Source organism: Mobula hypostoma, chromosome 25 (assembly GCF_963921235.1).
Source record: "Mobula hypostoma chromosome 25, sMobHyp1.1, whole genome shotgun sequence".
Taxonomy (NCBI): Eukaryota; Metazoa; Chordata; class Chondrichthyes; order Myliobatiformes; family Myliobatidae; genus Mobula; species Mobula hypostoma.
In genome coordinates this window covers 11,873,539-11,894,235 of record NC_086121.1, presented here as the reverse complement: position 1 = coordinate 11,894,235, position 20,697 = coordinate 11,873,539, and the positions used below count along the sequence as shown (strand labels likewise).

Below are 20,697 nucleotides of genomic sequence, written 5' to 3'. Positions count from 1 at the left end.
GTCAGAAATTTGAGCCTTTATTCCTTTCTATAGATGTTGCCTGACCTACTGAGTTCCTTTAGCATTTTGTGCATTATTCTGAATCTTCAGCATCTGTAGATGCTCCTGTGCTTATAAATGTTGTCTTCCTTTTAACCATTTAACATCTGCAGGTGTTGATTCAGAAACAAGGGCAACACTTTATATGGACTGACATATCAATGAAAGAACTGATTCTGACTCTGTCTTTGATACAAGGCCTTCATTCTGTTCCTCTCCTCGTCTGATTTTCTAGACGTTGAAGTCTGAATGTCAAACCCATGATCCGCAAATCCTGGGTCAAGGCCCAAAGGTCAAATCGTGATTGGCAAGCCCTGGGGTCAAACCCCGAAGGTCAAACTTGTGACTAGCAAGTCCTGTGGTTGAGGTCTGAAGGTCAAATCTGTGACTGGTGAGTCCTAGCGTCGAGACCCCAAGGACAAATCTTTGATCAGCAAGTCCTCAGGTTGAGGCCCGAAGGTCAAAGCTGTGGTCAGTGAGTCCTGGGGTCAAGGCCCCAAGGTCAAACTTGAGATTGGTGAGTCTTAGGGATGATGTGCAGAGGTTGATGAAGTCCAGAGGGCAAAGACAAAGGTCAAAGCCCAGAGCTCAGTGAATACGGAGGTAAAAGACCAAAGTCAGCCAGTCTGGAGATGGAGGCCCAACCGTTAGAGGCCTAATATCGGCAAAACTGAGAGTCTGGGGACAAGGACTAGATGTGTGTGAGTGTGTGTGTGTACGTGCTATGTTGACTCCGGAATATGTGACAATACCGGTGGGCTGGCCCCCCCGCTCTTCTTTGGGTGTGTTGGGTGTTAACACAAATGACACATTTCACTGTTTGTTTCAATGCATATGTGAGAAATGAATCTGAATCTGAAATTCCCTGTGATTTTAATGACTTTTCAGGTGAATAACTGTACACATGAATCAATATTCCACATGGTGGCAAACCAAGGTCCCCCTTTACATTTTGACCCACTGATCCTTTTCTACAATGAAATATGCAGGACAGAGAGGGTGTGAACCAAGTCAAGATGAGCATGAATTACCAGATATCCTCTTTAAATATTTTTTTCATTTATTTCTGAAGTGATTTTAAGGGACACATTTCATTAAACCCTCCAAGAGGACCATAACCTTGTCGCAGGTTGTGGAGGCCTGCGTGCCTCAATGACCCAGAGAACTATGTTGGCTAAAGTCAGGGCTTTATGGCTTGGCTCTTGGTAGGGTCACCCATGCCAAACAGGTCAAAGGGTAGAGGTCAGATTAAGTGTGGTCCACTGGTCCTCTAGGTTCAGGGGTTCAGCTCAGGGCTAACAAAACCCTGACTGGTAAAACAAAATTGTTATGGAAACAGCATTGAAGAATCCTTCTACTTCTGAGTGTGACGGTATTCCTGAGGCTCTATCCAGAACTTGCATGGCTGACAGTGGAGAAAGTTGAGCTACTGATACAATGGAGGAAGCCCTGAACACTGCCAGAGATGGAAGACCTTCATTGCTGCCCTAAACACCGATGGTGTAACGGGTAGTAGATAGCTAGATTTCATTAAATACAATTTTTTTTGTAAATGCTCCAAAGTATTCTTCATCACCGAGAAGTTTTGTTTAACAGAAATTGAATCACACTTTAAGAACTCTTTCTTAAAGGGGATTGCAATTTTTAACACAATATCTCATGTAAATAAAGCCTGTACAGCCAATACTTGTAATTATGACAAGTGTAGGAGACAGAGCAATGGCAGGGACCCTTACCCAGAATGCACAGCTTTACTGAAAGCCATCTAAGTAAACCATTCATAGCTCGAATCTACTGCTATCTAAATAAAAGCAGCTGCCACCTCGGCTCCAGATCTAGCATTCCCCAGAAGTCAAGGTACGGCTTCTAGTTAAAGACAGAACTGCCTACGAAAGCAGTTATCTGTTCACAAAGTACACAATTATAATGGTGGAGATACCCTTATCAGTTTTTAAACTCATCCAGCTAAAGGCATCTTTCAATTAAAAGACACTTGTATTAGAATTACGGACAGAAAAAGTTTAAAGGAAGGTGGTCCAAATGCAGTCATTTTGGACTGGCTCAGGTAGTCAGCTTGGGGAATGTCTGCCTGTTTTCCACGCAGAATTGCTCTCTGATTCTAATTACTTCTTACACAATCCCTGCGGGTTCTCTCTTCACAGCTCTCTGAATATATAATCCACTCTTTGAGGGAGAATCCGGAAATTAAGCCTAATATTATTGCACTATCCTTTGTTTAACCTCACTTTTTCTATTCCCTTTCCTATTTGTCATAGGAGACGACATTGCTGCGGTCTTCCTTCAAGTACAGAAAACTCCAAAATATTATCTTCCTCGTGTTTCAGATTTAACTCACAGAATGAGGGACACCTTTAAAAAGTACATTCCAAAGCATAACATACACTCAGTGGCCACTTTATTACGTACACCAGCACGGCTGCATGTTAATGCACAAATCTATTCAGCCAATCATGTGGCATCAAATCAAAGCATAAAAGCATGCAGACGTGGTCAAGAGGTTAATGCCTTGTTAACAAAAGAAGTCAGAGGGGAATGGCCAGGCTAGTTCAAGTTCATAAGAAGGCGACAGTAAGTCAAACAACCATGAGTTACAACAATGTAGTGCAAAGGACCTTCTCTGAAAGCATCACACATTGGACCTTAAAGTGTATGGTCTTCAGCAGCAGAAGACCATGAACATACACTCACTGGCCACTTCATTAGGTGGAGGAGATACCCAATAAAGGGGTCACTGAGTACAAAGTGAGGGGTGCACTGAGTGATTTGGAATATCCAACATAGAGCAAGAAGAGACTATACTGGAAGTTAACTGAGAGCTCCCACATCACTGCGATGTTTTCCCCAGCCACCCAAATCAGTCACGCCTGGCTGCACTCACCCTGGAAAAATCTCTCGGCACTCACAGATCAATTAGTTAATTTATAGTTCCATCAGTTACTAAACTGGAAAAAGCCAGAAATACACCCCCAGAGCCAACCAAGGACTATTGGAGTTCGGTGTTAAGGATAGTTGTATCCTCATTTCTATGCTAACTTCAGCTGAGCTACTGGGTATAAGATCGATGCTTGTGAAGAACAAGCCGAAAGGAGAGATCCTGATTATCTCTGTTACAGGGTACATCAAATGATTTATGGACTCATGCTAAACAGCATGGTAGTTTAGCAGTTAACGTAACTCTCTTGCAGTGTCAGTGATCCGTGTCCAATTCCGCTGCTGTCTATAAGGAGTTTGTACGTTCTCCTTCTGACCGCGTAGGTTTCCCGCAGGTGCTCCAGTTTTCCAGAACGGCCTGCTATTGTGCTGTATCTCTAAATAAAGAGAGAGAGGGGTACCTGAGACGAGTTTCTTAGAGCAGGATGGGCAAATCACAGCTCACCATTTGCAAACAGCTCCTTTATGGTTCAAGAGATTGATAGCAATCACACCCCTGTGAGCTTTAACAATCAAATGAATTTTCTGGAGTCTGTAATATCAATAAACCTCAATAAACACATTTTGGGAATACTATAGTATTAAGTGAACAGTGCCCTATAACCTCAGCAGAGTAGCCCAGAAGCATGCTTTTTTTCAGAGTAGTTTTAAATGGTCACAGTCTGTATGAGGCCACAAAGGTGCATAGTAGAAACAGATTCATTACGGACATTTAAGAAATTCTTAGAAAGGCACATGGATGATAGAAAAGTGGAGAGTTATGTAGGAGGAAGGGTTAGATTGATCTTAGAGTAGGTTAAAAGGTCGGCACAACATCTTGGGCTGAAGGGCCTGTACTGTGCTGTAACATTCTATGTTCTATATGACTGTGACATCTGTGTGATCTTCTGTAGAACGTTACTGTATAATACAAAGTCTTACAGACTATGGTTGCAATTAATAATATTTAAATGATAATAGTCCTACATTAATTTCATGGATAAAATCCCATCGCTAAGCTACAAGAAACACTGGTATGAATTAGAAAACAAATGACTTAAGCCAGGATAAGACGTGTACACTGCATGTATTACTCTTGCTATGCCTTATCTGTAAAACATTGCCAACTCCTACAAAGTCACTACGAAACTAATCACTACAAGCTTCCATTCAAGTACCCTCCTAGATCACAATTAAGGAAAAATGAGGTAACTGTATAAAATCCTGTCTTCATGGCCAACATTAATTTCTGTGTTCAAGAATGAAGTGGGCAGGACAACTGAAGTTATATTTGTTATATTATTTAAATGTCAGAAAATGTTCATATTCTGGTGAAAATTTTAAAGAAAGTTTTACAGAAATTTGCTGCAATTTTAGATTCTAAAAGTTTAAAAAAACGCAATTTTAAAAAACAAATTCAAAGTTCCTAAAGATTTACCACCACCAGGACGTGGACTTAGATCTTGCAGTATGTAATCTTATGTAATTTAATGTAGTTCCAGAAATCTGAAGAGTTGAAGAGCTTTCACTAAAAATATTTAACTACGATGCATGTCTTATCCTGACAAAGGGTCTCGGCCCGAAACATCAACTGTACTCTTTACCATAGATGCTGCGTAGCCTGCTGAGTTCCTCCAGCACTTTGTGTGTGCTGCTTGGATGTCCAGCATCTGCAGATTTTCTCTTGTACAGTTCTGAGAGCCAAAAGCTTTGACAGTTATAGAGAGCAGTGCACTGAACAATGTATATAGAGTCATGGTATAAATATATAGAGGGAGTACTCTGAACTGGGACTGGAGAATGTATTTAGAATTGACATGATGATAGAGGGAAGATACCACCAACAATTTATTTATGAAAACAGAATGTAGTACCTTGGATATTTTACATAGAATCATATAGAAAGAGAGGTACCCTGGACCATTTGTTTGGACTTATCATATAGATTCTGAAGGCGCAGAGAGAGATATATTGAATAACTTATACAGAATCACAGTATAGATGTAGGGAGGACACAATATACAATCTATATTATTCTAGTCAAGTTCAAGTTTATTGTTATTCAAGCATATATATTCAGTACTGTGCAAGAGTCTTATACACAAATGTATAGTGTATATAGTTAGGGAGCCTAAGACTTTTGCACAGTACTGTAGTTATTTTATGTATTGCACTGTACTGCTGCCACAAAAAAAACAACAGATTTCATGACATATGTGAGTGATGATAAACCTGATTCTGATATGAGTCTCTATTATGGACTGAGAGTGGGAAGGGAGCAGGGAGAGGGAGTGTGTGTGTGTGTGTGTGTGTGTGTGTGTGTGTATATCTAAGACTTTTGTACTGTATATACCGCCAAATGAAACACTGTTCCTCTAGACCAGGATGCCCAACACTGTACATCTAGCTCACACACAACACATAAAAGTAATATTACAATATATAAATTAACAACGAATAAAATATATTCCAGAAGATTGACATTTAGCATAGGTGCATTTACAACAAAAGTAAAAAAGTAAACAGTATAATGCTACTGGTGCTTCATACGTGATGAGACCTGGGTGGTGGCAGGGCATTAAGTAGTCTCACAACCCGGGGGAAGAAGCTGTTTTTCATCTTAACAGTTCTTGTCCTAACGCTATGGTACCTCCTATCTGATGGTAGGGAAGTAAAGAGATTATTGGATGGATTGGAAGGTTCCTTGACAATGCTAAGGGTGTACGTACACAACGTTCCTGATATATACCTCAGATGGATGAAAGAGAGAGCCTGATAATCCTCTCAGCAGTTCTCACAAACCTCCACAGGGTCTTGGGGTCAGATGCCTAATATTCAATGCATCTCTCTCTGTCATCATGATCATTATGTGCTGTGTCATTTGACATAGGTGATCATGGCCTCATGACCATGACTGTTTGTTGCAATTTTTCCTACAGAAGTGGTTTGCCATTGCCTTCTTCTGGGCAGTATCTTTAGATGACAGGTCACCCCAACCATTATCAATACACTTCAGAGATTGTCTGCCTGGCATCAGTGGTCACATAACCAGGACTTGTGATGTGCACCAGCTGCTCATACAACCATTCACCCTGATCAGGGGCTAAACAGGTGTTACACCTTGCCCAAGGATGACCTGAAAGCTAGCAGAAGGAAGGAGCACCTTACACCTCCTTTGGTAGAGACGTATCTCCACCCTGGCAACCCATCATCTCTCTCTGTATTTGCACCATGACCTTAGGTTAATTATCCAGGTAACTTCCTGATTCCACGCTATGACTTTACATAAATTGTCCAAGATAGCCTGCACTTTGTCCTTCTCATGCCTCTATATAAACTGTCTGACATTTGTATAGATACTGGGTGGAATCCCTGAACTATTACACAGAATCACAGTACGGGTACAAAGTACACGGAATAATTTATGGGGTGCATTTTACTGGCTAGTTCAAAAGAGTGCTCTCTGGACCTTTATTTAATAATTTCCAAGAAATTGTCCTTTGCGGTTTGTACTCTGCTCCAGAAAGATCACCTCACTGGAAATCCTTTTCTGTTTACGTAGCATCCTTTTAATCAAAAAATATTCTGTTTGATATATTGTACTCTGTGCTCTGCAGGGAAAACCTGGTATTATGTCAATGACAATGACTGATGTAACTTATCGAAAGGTTTCTATGCGAAACCAAGCTGGTGTTTCCTAGCTGGTGAGTTTCACATCGAATTAAATCTGTTCACACAGTGACGCATCGCAACCTAGGCTTTGTGGGCCATGGCATGCTGATACCATGCAAAGGTTCTGCCAGTGATATTTCACTTTCTCTTTACCTTTTGCCTCAGGTCAAGGTTCCACTGAATCATCCTTCCTCACAAAGATCTTAATTAGATAGGGCATGACATCTCACAAACTGTAAGCTAATCCATTATGGGGTATCAATTAACAGAAGCCATTCCATCTTCCTACTCGAAGCCATAGATCTGAACACTTCTTTGCAGGATTCTTAGTAGTGTGGAAAAACAGAGGGATCTTGGGGTCCACATTGACAGAGTGGTAAGAAGGCGTATGGTGCGCTTGCCTTCATTGCTCATGGGATTGAGTTCAAGACCCATAAGGTCACATTGCATCTCTATGAAATTTTGGTTAGACCACACTTGGAGCACTGCATTCAGCTTTGGTTGCCCCATTACAGGATGTGGGAACTTTAGAGAAGATGCAGAGGATATTGCATTCCAGCGCAATTGGCTGTAGGTCATGTACCTGACCTTTAACACCTTTTTATTGGGTCTGCTCCAGGCCAGCATCCATTTATTGCCCCCTTCCCAGCAAGTGACAATTGGTAATTTATGGCTCTTTGTTCTCAATCAGCAACCAGCTTGAATCACACAGACCAAACACAGACCCCAACATTCACAAACCTGCATGTTATATCCAACCAAAGAACATTTCCATTCACAAATAGCTTCTTATTTGGAAATGATCTCTAGTTCAGCTGATTACCTGAGGCCTCATTGCATTTACTTTAAAACAATGATCAAGCCAGGCAACTGACTCACAAAATGGAGAACACAGTCTCTTCATAAAATGGCAGCCTCCATCTCCTCCCTCATGGCAAGAAAAAAGGCAACTAGTCTGTCTGCTTCCACTGTCCTCGATTCATTCGAATTCACTGATTTGTAGACTGTAGTTCTTTCTGGCCAATAATAAGCATCCCTGAGATGACAGTAGGCTGCATAGCCCTGCAGTGGCCAGGAAGTTTATGCCCAACTGGTCTGTGGAGAACAACCACTATCGAGGATTCTGATGTCATTGAACACCAAAGTACATTTCAAAGGGCATTTATTTTCAAAGTATGCATACCATACACAACCTTGAGGTTTGTCAGCTTACAGGCAGCCACAAAACAAAGAAACCCAATAGAATCCATTTTTTAAAAGGCCATCAAACACCTAACGTGCAAAAAAGAACAAATCATACCAACCATAAAAGCAAGCAAATAACATTCTGAAATGAAGTTCACAAAAGTGCATTCACAGCCACGAAGCCAGTCATCACCGCAGCTGGTCCAGGAGCCCGGTAGTTTTGGACCACAGCTTCAGTTCGGCGCAGAGATGAGTAAACCTCGCGAGCTGTACACTGGCCCATCCCTCTCCTTCGGTCCCTGGGCTAGGCGAGGAGTAATAGCCTCTCAGCTTGTCCATAGATGCATTGTTTAAGGAGGAAACACAAATGGTCTACAGACATTAAATAATGAGATTGTGTTCATGGGTTGGTTCACTGTCCGTTCTGAAGTTTGTTAGTGGAGATGAAGAAGATGACCCTAAAACATAAGACTGAATGTCTTCAGGCTCCTGTACTACCTCTCTGATGGTGCAGAAAGAGAAGTGGTACAAGAAGGAGAATGACAAGAGAGCACGTCCTGGGTGATGGATACCACTTTTTGAGGCATCACCTTTTGAAGGTATCCTCACAAACTGGGGGAGGCTAGTCCCCAGGGTGGGGCTGACTGAGTTTACAACCCACTGCAGCTTTTTACAACCCTGTACAGTAACCCCTCAATATCAGACACTGATGCAACCAGTTCAAATGCTCTCTCTGAGAACCTTTGGTGACATAACAAATCTCCTTAAAACCCCTAATGAAATATAGCTGCTGGTGTGCCTTCATTGTAATTGTATCAATATGCTGGGCCTAGAATGGATCTTCAGAGATGTTGAAGACCCAGGATGTCCTAGATGTGTTAAACATATGTATTACGAATGAAATATACCAGATAAAGTGGCCACTGAGTGCATGACTGCGGTCTTCTGCGGCTGCAGCCCATCCACTTCAAAGTTCAACACGTGCATTCATGACGAAGGGTCTCGGCCTGAAACGTCGACTGCGCCTCTTCCTATAGATGCTGCTTGGCCTGCTGCGTTCACCAGCAACTTTGATGTACGTGAATTCAGTGATGCTCTTCTGCACACCACTGTTGTAATACATGTTTATTTAAGTTACTGTCACCTTCTTGTCAGCTTGAACCAGGCTGGTTATTCTCTTCTGACCTCTCACATTATCAAGGTGTTTTCACCCACAGAACTGTCGCTCACTGGATGGTTTGTTTTTTTGTTGTCTCACCATTCTCCATAAACCCTAGAGACTGCTGTGTGTGAAAATCTCAGGAGATCAGCAGTTTCTGAGATACTCGAACCCCACCCCATCTATACAGCACAGAGTAGGTCTTTCCATCCCTTCAAGCTGCACCACGTCAACAACACCCAGCAACCAATATTTAACCCTAATCTAATCACCGGACAATTTACAACGATCAATTAACCTACCCATACATCATTGGACTGTGGGAGGAAAACCCACATGTTCAATGGGGAGGATGTACAGGGACTCCTTACAGAGCGGTGCCAGAATTAAGCTCCAAGCTACTACGTTACCATGGCGCCCAATAGTGCCAGATGGGATGGCACTGTATCTGGCACCAACATTCATTCCATAGCTAGTGTCACTTAGATCACATTTCTTCCCAATTCTGATGTTTGGTCAGAACAACTGAACAACAACAATTATTATTATTATTATTATTATTCTCCTCCTCCTCCTCCTCCTCCTCCTCCTCCCAGTTTAGACACATCTAGGCGTATTACTGCCCTCCACAGGATGAATAATTGATTATAGCACTTCAAGGAACTCAAATTCTCGAATACAACCTATTCTCACGTATAAATTGAATAATAAACTCTTCAATCAGATGTTGGTTCTCTTGATGGCCAAACAAGGATTTAATAGAAAACCAAAATACATTTAAGCCAGAGAACGTCCAGAACAACATGCTTTTTTCAATTTTGTATCGGTTACAGCTCAGCAACACATGCTGGACTGTTTCTGGACTACTACAGTCACATAACACGAGGAATTGTGCAGATGCTGGAAATTCAAGCAACACACGTCAAAGTTGCTGGTGAACGCAGCAGGCCAGGCAGCATCTCTAGGAAGAGGTACAGTCAACGTTTCAGGCTGAGATCCTTCGTCAGGACTAACTGAAGAAAGAGCTAGTAAGAGATTTAAAAGTGGGAGGGGGAGGGGGAGATCCAAAATGATAGGAGAAGACAGGAGGGGAAGGGATGGAGCCAAGAGCTGGACAGGTGATTGGCAAAAGGGATATGAGAGGATCATGGGACAGGAGGGACAGGGAGAAGGAAAAGGGGGAGGGGGGGGGAAACCCAGAGGATGGGCAAGGGGTATAGTCAGAGGGACAGAGGGAGAAAAAGGAGAGTGAGAGAAAGAATGTGTGTATATAAATAAAGGATGGGGTACGAGGGGGAGGTGGGGCATTAGCGGAAGTTAGAGAAGTCAATGTTCATGCCATCCGGTTGGAGGCTACCCAGACGGAATATAAGGTGCTGTTCCTCCAACCTGAGTGTGGCTTCATCTTTACAGTAGAGGAGGCCGTGGATAGACATGTCAGAATGGGAATGGGATGTGGAATTAAGTCAGATAATCCAGTAGGATGTTTTCCTATTATCTTTAAATAATAGTTTAACCCACAATGCCCCAACCTAAGTCTTGTCAATTTCACCATATCTCTACGACTTAAAAGGTAACAGTCTGAGACTTTTCTAATTAGTGAGTGACTAGAAAAATAATGCCTGCCCTTTAATTCATTTTTCCAATCCTCTTGCCACTTCTTCTCTATACTTTTTTTTAATCCTACTTCTCAATTCTGCTCTGCCTAGGGGAACTCTAATTTCTACTTGCCTGCTCTGTAAGGAAGACTTTGCAATGCCATCCACAACTTCATTTCCCTCCACCCCAGCATGCCCAGGTATCCATGAAAATCTGACTGCATAACCCATCTTCCCTACTCTAAACAACACTAAGAGAATCTCAATAACTATGTCAGGACGAGCTTTCGATTTATTCCCTTTTATAGCCTCTAAGGCAGCAGCAGAATCCGAACAGATGATAACCCTACATGGTCGAGCGTCTTCTATCCACCATAAGGCCCAGAGGATTGCTAATAATTCTGTTGCAAAGACAGAAACACCATCTGAAACCTGGTGACCAATCTTAACTCCAAGTTGAGACACATACATCCCAAATCCTGCCCTACTGCTCTCTGAGTCCACTGAGCCATCAGTAAAAATCTTCAGATAAGATCCCCATTTATTATTTAAATATTCATTTGTGATCAACGCTGATGAATTTGCTCTGCATCCTTGAAGTTGGAAAAGGAGGAATAGGTCTACTTCTGGTTCTGGCAAGAGCTAAAAAGGGGCGGGTGGTAAGCAAATTTGGTCAACTATGTCTTCCTCAGTCAGTTTCAATTTCACAGCCCAGTTATTAACTAATCTAAAAATGGATATCTTTTAACTTTACTTGTCGCTCTGACTTCCGCTGCAAAAGACACTTTGGTGGACAGCTGTGATTGAAGCCATTTAGTTTTGCCCAATACTGCAGGGCTGAATTCATCTTAAATGTAGAGGCACTTCTCCCATCTCCACACATAATGCCGGGACTGATGTTGTTCTAAAAGCTCCACAACACAGTCTAAGTGCTTTGGACTGCACAGTGTCTCGGTTTCCAAGCACTGTCTTAGCAGCGGAACCATAAGCAAACAACCATAATCAATAACTGATCTAATCATAGCTAGATATATTAAGTACATAGTTTCCCGCCCTGCTCCCTAGTCGCATCCAGAAATACTTCTCATAAAACTGAACTTCTTGACCATGTCTGCATGCTTTTATGCATTGAGTAGCTGCCACATGATTGGCTGATTAGATATTTGCATTAATGAGCAGGTGTACAGGTGTACCTAATAAAGTGACCAATGAGTGTACTTTTGAAATAAAGAAGGAAATCTGGGATATTTTATCACCAATCAAGCACAAAAACCTTTTGTACGTTATCAACCTCAATGCCAACTGCAGATGGAGGAATTTGTTCTCTGTTCATTGGAGATGGTGACTTCTGCCAATGTCTGAACAAAGTAAAAGGGACATTAGTCTACTGCATGAGGAAGTATTAACCCAATGCCTTGTGCCCTGGGAGTTATTAATTTTAAAGTCTGATGCATTCAGAGCTATTAATTCATCGTAATCTAGACTAGTGAACAGTGGTTTAGAGGTTAATTTACTGAGGATTCAAGTCCAGAGAAATGAGCGAACAAATTTAAATTTACTTAATTATAAAAAAATTAGATTAAAAATACGTTGTATTAATTACTGATGACAAAGTAATGACCTCATTGTTGTAAAAATTCATCTACTTCACTATTAACGAATTCCACAGACTCACCGCTTTTCAGAGGGAGGGAATCTGCTGCCTTCACTGGTCTGGCCATTAAGTAAACCCAGTCTTTGGGCCACATTGTTCCTTAAATGCCCACTTAGGTGGCCTGGTAAGCCTGAAAGACTGTGGAACCGTGTGCTGTGGTCAGATGAGTCCACATTTCATCTAGTTTTTGGAAAAAAACGGGCGTCGAGTTCTCCATGCCAAAGATGAAAACAACCGTCCAGATTGTTATCAGCAAAAGGTGTAAAACCAGCATCTGTGATGGTATGGGGGTGCGTCACCCATGGCATGGGTGAGTTGCATGTATGTGAAGGTACCATTGACTCTGAGGGGTATATTAGGATTTCAGAGAGACATATGTTGCCATCAAGGTGACGTCTCTTCCCAGGACGTCCATGCTTATTTCAGCAGGACAATGCCAGACCACATTCTGCACGGGCTACAACAGCATGGCTTTGTAGTCCCATGACCAAGATTGTTCTTGGCAATTTTTTCTACAGAAGTGGTTTGCCATTGCCTTCTTCTGGACAGTGTCTTTATAAGATGGGGACCCCAGCAATTATCAATACTCTTCAGAGATTGCCTGTTTGGTGTCAGTGTTGCTCATACGACCATCCACACCACACTCACACTCACATGGTCAGGGGGCCCAAACAGGTGTGTATATGTGTGTGTGTGTGTGTGTGTGTGTGTGTGTAAAAAGTAATGCCAAAAGAGAGCAAAAATAGTGAGATTGTGTTCATTGGATGAGAAGAAGCGGTTCCTAAAACGTTGATTGAATGTCTTCAGGCTCTTGAACCTCCTATCCAATGGCACCAATGAGAAGAGCCGCTGTTCCTGCCAGCTGTATATTCCCTTAGAAAGGGAAACATTTTCTTGGCTTTGATCTTGTCAAACCTCCTCATTATCTTACATATTTCAATAAACTCCCTAAACTCCTGTGCCTATAAGCCAAAGCTGCACACACCTCCCTTCACATAAGGAATTAACCTAGTGAACTTTGCTGGAACTGCTGCCCAATACAAGTATATTAAATAAGGAGAACAAACCTGTCTGCAGTGCCCCAGGTGCAGTCTCAGTCACACCCTGCACAGCTGTAGGAGAATTCCCAACTCTTCATTCCCCTTACCACAAAATGCCTTCCTGAACATTTGCTGCAGCTGCAGGTTAACTTGCTGGGTTTTATTCAGATCCCTCAAAACAGCTGCATTTCTTTCTTTCTTTGAAGAATATGCTGCTTTTCTATTCTCTCCACAATAGTAGAAATTTGCCCACACTAAACTCCATCTGTGAAATTTGTGGACACTTGCTTGACCTTTCAATATCCCTTGCAAACACTTATTCCACAGAGCATGCTGCTGGTCTGTGGAATTCTATGCCTGAAATTAGGTTGTGATTCTTCCTGTGGTCACCTCCCTAACTCTTCTAATTCCTGCTTTACGTTAGGTGGCACAGTAATATAGTGGTTAGTGTAATACTTTACAGTGCCACTATTTGTGATTTAATTCCTGCCATTGTCTCTCAGGAGTGTATATGTTCTCCCCTTAACCATGTGTGTTTCCTCCGAGTGCTCTGGTTTCCTACCACCTGTATTCCAAAGACGTACAGGTAGTAAGTTGTTGGCACCGGAAGAATGGCGACTATTGGGGGCTGCCCCCAGCACATCTTCGGATTGAGTTGGTCATTGACATAAATGATGCATTTCACTATCTGTTTCAATGTTTCAATGAACATGTGACAAATAATAAATCTAAGCTAATCTTTGCTTATTTTCTGTCTTTGTATCATTTGCAAACATGGCTACAAGTGCTCTTGGTGCCTTCATTGTCGTTATTAACCGTGTACATTGTTGACCATTCAGAAATGATCCCTGTGCCTTTTTCCTGCTCTTTACCAAGATTTTGTCTGAATATAATCTATTTGGACTTATCCTGACTGTGCTCTGTTCGTTGTCCAATCCTCCATCCGTAATACGCCAGTTAGGGACTGGCACACATTGACAAGGTTCATAAACTCTTTGTGGTACTGAAATGATGGACAGCACTCTCTGAGTGATGTGTGAGCAGAACTTAGCGCAGGAAAGGATGTGGCTTTGGGAATCCAGATGCATTGATCTGCTGTGCTAAGTGGAGTTCTGGGGTCCGGCTGCCATTTTGGATTGGAGGAAAGACTAGAGTATAGGCTGGCAGGGAATCGTCCCAAGGTGGAATTCAAATAAAGTCTGGGTGAAGAGTCAGGTACTATCTTCAGACACAATATCATGAGGGGTGGGAGATACACAGCTCCAAATGAGATATAGTGGAAGGTCGACAACTCAGAGCAGATTGGAGAGCAGACATTAACATTTAGCAACAGAATTCCGAGTAAGAAAAGTACGTCAGCGACCGACCAACAAAGTACACAATTTCGGTGGTTTCTGGACTTCTCTGTTCTCCTTTTCTGCAATTTTCACTTAGCTCATGTGTTGCAAATTGCAACAAATGCAACCTGCCAGTGAGATATTGAGGGAAGGTGGGGAGAGGGGCCGGAACTACTATCTCCAGCTGCTACTGCAGCTGAAGGAAGGGCCATCCTTAAAGCAAGACGAAGGGACGCAAGGGTTGAGGTGTGGGTAAACCAAACCGGACGCGTGCTTGGCCACGGGTACGAGCCGGCAAAATTTTAAAAAACGCGAACACCCATCTCAACATCAAAACACAAAGGAATGAATGGCGGGGGGGTGGTGGGTGAGAGAAAGGGATGGTAGGTGGGAGTGAGTGGGGACACATCCAGGGTCGTACCCGCCAGGTCAACCCGCATCTGCGCGCACGGGAACGCGCCTGAGGAAGCAGTGGAAGGGACAGGACCAGATAATTGTACGCAGTTTCCAAAGGGTGACTCTTTCACATATTTAAGGCGGCATCGAAGAAAGATTGTGTAAAATAATAATAGCAAAAACTAAAGAAACCCCTTTCAGTGTACAGTCCATGTATTTAAATACTGTAAATATTCAACAATCCCAATTTATTCCGCTAAAATGTAACTTCATTTTTCCAAAGATATGCATACACGTTGTCTATATTTAATGCATAGTCTATTTGCAATCTTATGATCTTGTACACATTAACATCAATTTTAGTCATATCATTTATTACATCGAATCAACTTTCCCTTGGATTTATTTTTGGAGCACCAACGCTTGTTAAGATAAAAATCTTGGAAGAGGAATCTGAAAATAGAAAAAACGGTAGCCGCTGTAATATTTCATTTCGGGAACTTGGTCATTGAGATATTCCCTGAAGTGAAATAAATAGTTCTGCACGGCGATTTAGACACTGCAACCGGAGCAGGAGAGAATCTTGGATATTTTAAAGAAATGATTTACCTCGAGAGACTTGTGTCAGCCGAGGGGCACCAACACGACCACTCAGCATCAATTCCGTCTTCTCTCATCCGGCTCGCAAATGTCAGATCCAGTAATTTTCGTTGCACAGGCAGGGGCAAACATGGACATTCACCCAGCTCCCAGAGCGGCGATTCCCCGGTTGAAATCAGCACTGGGCACCCGCTCCATTCATTCCACTCACACACCAGCCGACAAACGAAAGCACGGGGAGCAGCCCTGAAATCTGAGCCTCTCCCCCGCTCTCCCGCTCTCCCGGCAACTGTTGTCTCCTCGGCACTGACGGTGAAAGGACTGAACATTTGCAGACCCAGAGTCATTGGTGAGGGGTGGACTCGCGATCAGGGGCGGTGAGGGTGCAGGATGAGGATCAAGCCTACGCTGGGGGGAGTTCTTTTCCCCTAAGTTCTGCGAAGCGCATGCCCAGGAAGCCCACTGAGCGCGCGCGCGCGTTCACAGAGGGCGATTGAGAGAGAGAGAGAGAGAGAGGGAGGGTACGGCGTTCTCCCTCATACTGTGCAATTCGTCTATACCCAAATCTTTCTCGAGAGCATTCCGACATTTGACACAGGATGCATCCATCACGATTCCCTGCACCCGCTATCATCAAGCTACCAGCCAAGTCTCCGTGAACCATATACGGTGATTCGCAAACTGTTGCGGGATTTAGCTCCAGCTTGGGAGGGAAGGCATGAAGAAAATGTTTCCTCCATTGAGGATTGCCAGACACAGGGCACATATGAAACCTTTGTTCCAGGGAGTTGTCAGAATCTCCAACGGAGTACCACAGGGAAATTTTCAGAATTAGAATGAGGTTTATTATCACTAACATAGGTCGTGATTTTTTTTGTGTGTGATTGTGGTAGCAGTACGGTGCAATACATTAAAATACTATAAATTACAATCAGAAATGCATGTGCAAATATATTAAGTAAGTAGTACAAAAAGAAAGCAAAAGTAGTGAAGAATGTTTCTAGTGAAGTAGTAAAACATGGGTTCATTGTCCTGAAATTTTATAGCGGAGGGGAAGAGCTATTCTTAATACGGTACACTGTGTGTGTGTGTGTGTGTGTGTGTGTGTGTGTGTGTGTGTGTGTGTGGTCCTTCAAGCTCCTATACCTCCTCTCTGATGGTAGTAATAAGCCGAGAGCATTTCCTGGTTGTTGGGAGACCACAGGACGGATGCCCCCTTTTTAGAGAGAAATTTTAAAGAGATCCTTGATAGCGGGAAGTCCAGTGCTCATGATAGAATGAGCTGAGTTTACATCCCTCAGTGCAGTGGCCTCGTACGAGACAGCGATGCGACCTGTGAAATGCTCTTCATCTGTAGGACTTTGGACGACAGCACAGGAACAGGCCCTTCTGCCCACAATGTGATGCCGAACTAATCAAGCCAGTAACCTACTCAACACCTAATTAAACGAATCCCTTCTGCCTACATAACGTCCACATTTCTCCATTCTCTGCACAATTATGTGCCATCAAAAAGGCTTTTGAATGCCACTATTATATTTCCCTCCACCTCCAACCTTGGCACCCACCAACCTCCATGTAAAGGTTTGCCCTAAATTTTCCTTAGAACTTATCCCTTCTCGTTTGAAATGCGTGCATTCTAGTATTAGATATATTCAATGGTAGCGTTATTAGGTATACCTGTACATCCACTTGTTAATGCAAATATCTAATCAGCCAATCATATGGCAGCAACTCAATACATAAAAGCATGTAGACAGGGTCAAGAGGTTCACTTACTTTTCAGACCAAACATCAAAATGGGGAAAGAAATGTGATCTAAGTTACTTTGATTATGGAATGAATGTCAGTGCCAGACGGACGATTTGAATATCTCTGAAACTACTGATCTCCTGGGATTTTCACATGCAATAGTCTCTAGAGTTCACAGAGAATGGTGCATAAGACAAAAAAAAAATCCAGTGAGTGGAAATTCTGTGGACAAAAACAGCTTGTTAAAGAGAAAGCTCAGAGGAGAATGGCCAGACTGAGTCCAGCCGACAGAAAGACGACAGTAACTCAAATAACAAACAAGAGAAAATTTGCAGAAGCTGGAACTCCAAAATAACACACGCAAAATGCTAGTGGAATTCACTGGGCCAGGCATCATCTATGGGAAAGGGTAAACAGTCAATATTTTGGGCCAAGACCTTTCATCAGGACTTAGCACAAGAAGAGATGGGTAACTTACCTCAATGACTATTGTTCAGTAGCACTTGCATCCACAGTATTGAAATGCTTTAAGATGTTAGCAATGAAGCACATCAACTATTGCCTGAGGAGTGACTTGGATCTACACCAATTTGCCTAGCATCACGACAGGTCAACATCAGAAGCCATTTCACTGGCTCTCCACTCAGCTCTGGAACATCTAGGCTGCAAAGATGCATACATCAGGATGTTCTTCATTGACTACAGCTCTGCATTCAATACCATCATCTCCTCAAAACTAATCAATAAGCTCCAAGACCTGGGCCTCAAAACCTCCTGGTACAACTGGAGCCTTGATTTCTTCACTTACAGACCCGAGTCAGTTCAGATTGGCACCAACATCTCCTCAACAGTCTCCATCAGCACAGGTGCACCACAAGGCTGTGTGCTTAGCCCTCAGCTCTACTTGCTTTATACTAATGGCTGTGAGGCTAAGTACAGCTCTAATGCCATATAAAAATGTTTGCTTATGTTGTAGGCCAAATCAAAGGTAGTGACTAATCAGCATGCATATGAGAGAGATTGAATATCTGACTGACTGATGCCACACCCAATAATTTCTCTCACTCAATGATTATGGGGAGCAAGGACATGGCAGACCAATTGAATAATTACTTTGGTTCTGTCTTCACTAAGGAGGACATAAATAATTTTCCAGAAATAGTAGGGGACAGAGGGTCCAGTGAGATGGAGGAACTGAGCGAAATACATGTTAGTAGGGAAGTGGTGTTAGGTAAATTGAAGGGATTAAAGGCAGATAAATCCCCAGGGCCAGATGGTCTACATCCCAGAGTGCTTAAGGAAGTAGCTCAAGAAACAGTGGATGCATTAGTGATAATTTTTCAAAACTCGTTAGATTCTGGACCAGTTCCTGAGGATTGGAGGGTGGCTAATGTAACCCCACTTTTTAAAAAAGGAGGGAGAGAGAAACCGGGGAATTATAGACCAGTTAGCCTAATGTCGGTGGTGGGGAAACTGCTGGAGTCAGTTATCAAAGATGTGATAACAGCACATTTGGAAAGCGGTGAAATCATCGGACAAAGTCAGCATGGATTTGTGAAAGGAAAATCATGTCTGACGAATCTCATAGAAGTTTTTGAGGATGTAACTAGTAGAGTGGATAGAGGAGAACCAGTGGATGTGGTATATTTGGATTTTCAAAAGGCTTTTGACAAGGTCCCACACAGGAGATTCGAGTGCAAACTTAAAGCACACGGTATTGGGGGTAAAGTATTGATGTGGATAGAGAATTGGTTAGCAGACAGGAAACAAAGAGTGGGAATAAACGGGACCTTTTCAGAATGGCAGGCGGTGACTAGTGGGGTACCGCAAGGCTCAGTGCTGGGTCCCCAGTTGTTTACAATATATATTAATGATTTGAATGAGGGAATTAAATGCAGCATCTCCAAGTTTGCGGATGACACGAAGCTGGGCGGCAGTGTTAGCTGTGAGGAGGACGCTAAGAGGATGCAGGGTGACTTGGATAGGTTGGGTGAGTGGGCAAATTCATGGCAGATGCAATTTAATGTGGATAAATGTGAAGTTATCCACTTTGATGGCAAAAATAGGAAAACAGATTATTATCTGAATGGTGGCCGATTAGGAAAAGGGGAGGTGCAACGAGACCTGGGTGTCATTATACACCAGTCATTGAAAGTGGGCATGCAGGTACAGCAGGCGGTGAAAAAGGCGAATGGTATGCTGGCATTTATAGCGAGAGGATTCGAGTACAGGAGCAGGGAGATACTGCTGCAGTTGTACAAGGCCTTGGTGAGACCACACCTGGAGTAGTGTGCAGTTTTGGTCCCCTAATCTGAGGAAAGACATCCTTGCCATAGAGAGAGTACAAAGAAGGTTCACCAGATTGATTCCTGGGATGGCAGGACTTTCATATGAAGAAAGACTGGATGAACTGGGCTTGTACTCGTTGGAATTTAGAAGATTGAAGGGGGATCTGATTGAAACGTATAAAATCCTAAAGGGATTGGACAGGCTAGATGCAGGAAGATTGTTCCCAATGTTGGGGAAGTCCAGAATGAGGGGTCACAGTTTGAGGATAAAGGGGAAGCCTTTTAGGACTGAGATTAGGAAAAACTTCTTCACACAGAGAGTGGTGAATCTGTGGAATTCTCTGCCACAGGAAACAGTTGAGGCCGGTTCATTGGCTATATTTAAGAGGGAGTTAGATATGGCCCTTGTGGCTACGGGGATCAGGGGGTATGGAGGGAAGGCTGCTGCAGGGTTCTGAGTTGGATGATCAGCCATGATCATAATAAATGGCGGTGCAGGCTTGAAGGGCCGAATGGCCTACTCCTGCACCTATTTTCTATGTTTCTATGTTTCTATGTTAAAACCAAGGAACTGATTATTGACTACAGGAGAGAGTCAGTAACTCTAAATTCCTCGGCATTATCATTTCAGAGGATCTATCCTGGTTCCAGCATGTAACTGCCATTACAAAGAAGGCATGGCAACGCCTCTACTTTCTGCAAGGTTTGCGCAGATTTGGCGTGTCATCTAAAACTTTGGCAAACTTCTAGAGATGCGTGGTGGGCAGTATACTGACTGGTTGCACACAGTCTGGTATGGGCACACCAATACCTTTGAATGGAAAAGACCACAAAAAGTAGTGGATACAGCCCAGTGCATCACAGGTAAATCCCTCCCTACCATTGAGCACACCTGCATGGAGCGCTGTCGCAGGAGAGCAGACCCATTATCAGGGATTTATTTATTTATTATTATGACTGATATTTTCTTTTCATTTTGTATTTGCACTGTTTGTTGTCTTTTATAGTTGGTTGTTTGTCTGTTTCTGTGATGTGAGACTTTTCTG

General features: G+C 42.8%; 1 protein-coding gene across 1 annotated transcript in view; it reads right to left on the bottom strand.

The window, feature by feature from the left end:
* Nucleotides 1-16,049, bottom strand: part of LOC134337779 (probable G-protein coupled receptor 153) — a 115,849-nt gene extending 99,800 nt beyond the window's left edge. The window contains exon 1 of the mRNA XM_063033014.1: nt 15,621-16,049. The gene's annotated coding sequence lies outside the window, so the exon portion shown is untranslated. The remainder of the gene's footprint in view (nt 1-15,620) is intronic.
* Between the last annotated feature and the right edge of the window lie 4,648 nt (nt 16,050-20,697).